The sequence below is a fragment of the Sapajus apella genome, unplaced genomic scaffold (assembly GCF_009761245.1).
Source record: "Sapajus apella isolate SASKATOON/1434 unplaced genomic scaffold, GSC_monkey_1.0 scaffold119, whole genome shotgun sequence".
Taxonomy (NCBI): domain Eukaryota; kingdom Metazoa; phylum Chordata; class Mammalia; order Primates; family Cebidae; genus Sapajus; species Sapajus apella.
Window position 1 is genome coordinate 3411878 of NW_022437059.1, and position 5492 is coordinate 3417369.

The 5492-nt window shown below is 41.2% G+C and overlaps 1 pseudogene; it reads left to right on the forward strand.

The window, feature by feature from the left end:
* The first annotated feature begins 251 nt into the window (after positions 1 to 251).
* Positions 252 to 944, forward strand: LOC116538440 (annotated as a pseudogene).
* The last annotated feature ends 4548 nt before the right edge of the window (positions 945 to 5492 follow it).

Consider the following 5492-nt stretch of genomic DNA (forward strand, 5'->3'; position numbering starts at 1 on the left):
TGGACACACAATTAAAGAACATTTCCCTCATTTCAGAAAGTGCTATTGGAGAACAGTGCTAGGGTAATGACAGAACAATATATCCTTAGTGGAGGCTAAGGTGTAGGATGCATTACTCGAGCCCACAAACTCAAGGTTACAGTGAGCTACGATCACATCACTGCACTCCAGCCTGGTCACAGAGCAAGACCTTGTCTCTAAAAAGAATAAGAAAAAAAAAAAAAGAACGATATGTCCAGCTGTCGATTAGAACTGCTAAGTCTTCTAATTAAGCTTTTGTTGGTAGGAATTGGGCAGCAGAGATGTCCAAATTTTAACATTTGACAAGACTGTGAACTGCATGAAATCTGTGTTGCTCAAAAAAATATGCCTTAAAAATCAACCAAGTCGAAGGTAGATTCACTTCCTTTCAAGAAAATGAAGGTAGGCCTGGGTGGTTGCTGTCAAAATGGGCAAGTTCATAAAACCTGGGAAAGCAGTGTTAGTCCAGGCCAGACACTACACCGGATGCTACTCTGCATGCAAACCCATCATCATGAAGAATGTTGATGATGACACCTCAGAATGCCCCTTCAGCTGTTCTCTGGTGGCTGAAATTGACCATTATCCCTGCAAGGTGACAGCTTCCCATGGGCAAGAAGAGCACCCAGAGGTCAAAGATCAAGTCTTTTGTGAAAGTTTACAACTACAACCACCTGATACCCACAAGGTACTCTGTGGATTTCCCCATGGACAAAACTGTCATTAACAAGGATGTCTTCAGAGACCCTGCTCTTAAACACAAGGCCCAGCAGGAGGCCAAAGTCAAATTCAAAGAGAGGTACAAGATGGGCAAGAACAGTAGCTCTTCCAAAAGGTGTGGTTTCAGATGTTTTGTTTTGGTCGTTAAAAATTAAAAAGAGAGAGAGAGAAAGAAAGAAAGAAAAGAAAGAGAGAAAGAGAGAAAGAAGAGAGAAAGAGAGGGAAGGAAGGAAGGAAGGAAGGAAGGAAGGAAGGAAGGAAGGAAGGGAGGGAGGGAGGGAGGGAGGGAGGAAGGGAGGGAGGAAGGGAGGGAGGAGGAGGGAGGAGGAGGGAGGGAGGGAGGAGGAGGGAGGGAGGGAGGGAGGGAGGGAAGAAAGAAGAAATAAAGAAAAGAGAAAGAAAGAAAGAAAAGAGAGAAAGAAAGAAAGAAAGAAAGAAAGAAAGAAAGAAAGAAAGAAAGAGAGAGAGAGAGAGAAAGGAAGGAAGGAAGGAAGGAGAAAGAAAGAGAGAAAATGAAGGTTCCTAACCAAGACCCAAATGGCTGACCACCTTGCCTCCATGTGGGGGTTTACAGTGGAGGACCTGTCATTAAGTTTTTCCTCCAGATTTTTAAACACCGTTTTCCCAAAGCCTTTGGGGGAAAGAAAGATAAAATTAAAGCTACAAACTTCATTCCCTCACTCTTTAATTTGACGTTTATAGAGTAGACATGAATGCTATCATTTGTATCTGAAAAAAAATTGACATAGATTTTACTAATCTCCCAAGCCCCATAAATAAACAAATGTCAATAACATGCCCAACATCTACTTTTAAGTAGTATGATTTTCTTCTGAACCCACCAGAGAAAAATGGTTTCAAAACGTACCCCTAAGTAGCTGAAAGAGTTGGCCAGTTATGTATAATCATTAGATATAAGCCAATTAAATTGCAAATACTAACTGCCAAAAATGAAGATTTTTAAATATAGAAAAGTTGAATTCAAGCCACTCTATTTTCCAGGAAGATAAAGAGGCCATTTCTTGTTAGTGACAATAAAACTACATCACCAGCATAGAGAAGAGTTATTTTTGTACTTTTTATAATAAGGGTACATGCAACTAGATCATGCACAAATTGTTTCAAATCATTAAGATACAAATTAAAAAGAAGAGTTGGAGGAAGCAGAGGCAGAACACAGTTTCATTTTATAAAGACTGGAATATCTGTTAGAAAACCATTCTCAGACTGTACATAAGCATCAGTTATCAGATCTTACAGCCCAGCTGCATTACGTTATCTTCTGCTCCACCATCCCCACCCCCTGCTCCGTGTCTCAGGAGGCTGACTTGTATGGGCTGCATCAATGGGCTCCCTTGCCCTCGCCCTTCTACAGGAGTTCAGCCAATGGGAGGCACCGCAGGAGATTAGAGAATGGGAGAATAGGAAGTTAGATAATTTAACTCCTCAGCTTCCTCCCTGCTGGACCACTGTGGGTTGGCTGCATTCCTCACCCAAATGCTATTGTCAGGCAGCCCTCTTAATTTGGCTCTACTCTCTAAATCCCAGTAGCCCCTCACTTTCTTTGATTTTTTTTACCCATGAGTTGCAGTAACTCCCTACTATTATTGTTAGCCTAGGGTACTATATCCACCTCTCATAGGTTTTCCTCAATCCTGCCTGTACCTTTGTTCCTGCTTTTCTTTTCTTTTTTTTTTTTTTTTTTTTTTTTTTGAGACAGAGTCTTGCTCTGTCACCCAGGCTGGAGCGCAGTGGTGCGATCTCAGCTCACTGCAACCTCCGCCTCCCAGATTCAAGTGATTCTCATGCCTCAGCCTCCCAAGGAGCTGCGATTACAGGCACATGCTACCACACCTGGCTGATTTTTGTATTAATATTTTGAGCAGAGATGGAGTTTCACCATGTTAGCCAGGCTGGTCTCAAACTCCTGACCCATCAGCTCCCAAAGTGCTGGGATTACAAGCATGAGCCACTGCACCTGGCCTGTATATAGTTCCTTTCATGAGACTCTCCTTAGTTACTCGGCTCTATGCACTGTTTCCTTACAAGCCCTGATGATACATGAATTCATTACTAGTTTTTAATGCCCAAAGACCAAAAGAGATCAATTAAATTCATAAGCAATCTTAGAGCTACTCCTGAAAGATTTTTCCAGCACATCATAAAGAGTATAACATGGCTAATAATGGAATATTTTTCCTAAATCCAACCTGTTCCTCAGGAACTATTAAGGAAAAAAAATGAGAACTGTAATTTATGAAAAACATTTAAATGAAAAGACTGCCAAAATAACAACTCTATGATTTCATACAGCAATATTGTCCTTTAAAAAAGGCAGGGGGCAGGGAAGTTTAAGCATACAAAATTAATAAGAGTAAACAAATCAGCCCTCAGTTAGAGCAAAACTTGAACAGTTCGGGTGGTAAGAAGTCCTTGTAATTAACAGCACTACATGAGGAAGTAATATCAGGACACAATCAGCAAATAGACTTGTAATCCCAAAGATAGGTGAAGTTGTTCTGGAGTTAAGGCCCTGTAGCTACCCTGCCCCTTACCACTGTGGTGCAGTACATGAACAAAATTGTTGAAGTCGGGCAAACCTGCTTTCAAATCTCCAAGTCAAAACCATTTATAAAGTGAAGGAAATAATATTTCCAATGTAGAGTCGTTGCAAGGATCGTTGTAAGAAAAATACATACAAAATACACCTAGCACAGTGCCTGATTTACTAAAGTCATTAAGAAATGGACATTCAAAAAGAAATCCAACAGAAGGAAACCGAAGACTTTTACATTCCAAGACAAGCCTGAAAATCAGCAAGTAGATATATATATGTGTGTGTATATATATATGTATGTGTGTATATATGTGTGTGTGTGTGTGTGTGTGTGAGAAAGAATAGGTTGACAGTGTCCCAGCCAGTCTTTCTGTGGATCATGTACATTTTGAGGACCTCTATAGTGGATGAATTCCTTTCTCAAATTCTCCTCTGTAAGAAATAGTCACCTAAGAGAATTTTCTCATTTTCTGTCCTGGAAGATCTCCAGCTTTCCTTATTTTCCTTGCATTCTGTGTTTCAGGTTAATTAGCACTTTCGCCAATGTACACAGTAATCATTTCTTGCTATCACAAACTATCCCAGAGGCCAGCACAGTTCAAATGGGTACTGAAAAGGCACAAAAATAGGCACAAAATAGGTACAAAATAGGCACACCACTGGCACCTGGGTGCCCTTGCAGCTGACTAGAGGTTCCTCTGACACTTTGTTCCAGAAGTGTCCTAAGTGCAGTGCCCAGCTGGGTCCTCTGCGCGGTCCTTTGAGATCATCCCATCTGAGTGACTAAATATTGCCTTTGGATGGGTGGGCCACACCCCGGACCCGGAAGTAAGATCATCATTTCCTCAAAAAAAAGAATGCTTCTTTCTTTCCATTCTACAGTTTGTGTTATGCCAGAGACACATTACTGGCCCTAAAATTCATATTTTAACAGCAATTTCTAAGATATAAAGTTTCTTCAGCAGGACCTTAAAGGAAATGGGAGTGAGGACAAAGTATTTAGACATATGAGAGAGGAAGAGTGTTCTGAAAACTGAGACACTGCACAATGTGTTGGAAAGTCCCATGAAAGCACAGGTGAGAGAACCCTGAAGACAAATCAGTTCAGAAATTCCATCCCCTCCCTGGAGTTGGTTTACAGACCTTGCAAACGTAGACCCAGTTCCCGGAGTTTTCCTGATTCTGGAGCTGCTGTTCCACGGATCCTCAAGACAAACTCCCTAGTAGACTCCTCAATAAAATATTACATGGTGAGCAGAAAGAACTTAAGCAAAAGGGATCAGTGTGTAGCAAACACCTACTATGTGCCAGGCATTGCACAGCATTTTTCACACATGTTATCTCAGTCAATCCTGATAGTAACCCCATCAAACAGACAGTGTAATCCCCATTTCACAGTTAAAAATGAAGACTCTGAGAAGTTAGGAAACTTACTTAAAATTAACTTGTAGAACAAGAATTTGCACCAGATCTTCCTGTTTTGTAGCCCATTCTCATTTCATTCTGCCCCAGATAATCTAAATATACAATATCCCCCGTTCTACCATTTTCTACATGTAACTGGGTGCTTGACAATGAACACCTGTATCAGTTGACTGTCATTTCATAATCAATCAATACAAAATTAGTTGCTTACAACTATTTATTATATATCATGATTCTGTGAGTCATTTGGGCCATTCTTCCATTGGTCTTACATAAGCCTACTCACAAAGCCACATTTAGCTGGTGGGTTACCTGGAGAGCTTGAGGCAACAGGGTCTGTCTCTACACATGGTCTTTCATAACAGGCTTCTTCACAACATGGTGATCTCAGGCAGCTTTCAAGACAAGAAGCCTCAAAGTGCAAGCATTTTACAAGCTTATGTCCCAAACGTTATGGCCAAACCCCAAATAATTATGGGAGGGGACTAGGGGAATGAATACCATGAGGCACAATTCACTGAGGATCATTGTTGCAACAATGTACCGCGGCCAGCCCTCTGATCCCCATGACTGACATCCCTCCTATTTGCAAAATGCATCACTCATCCCAAAACCACCAAAGATCTCATCCAATCATGACATCAGACTACAAGTCCAGACTCCTTACCTGTCTCAGGTCCAGATGTGGTTGAGGCTACTTGGGTGCATTTCCTCATGCAGCTCCACAGGTGTGGCTTCTCATCATTCAGGAACCCAAGAAATAAAAAAA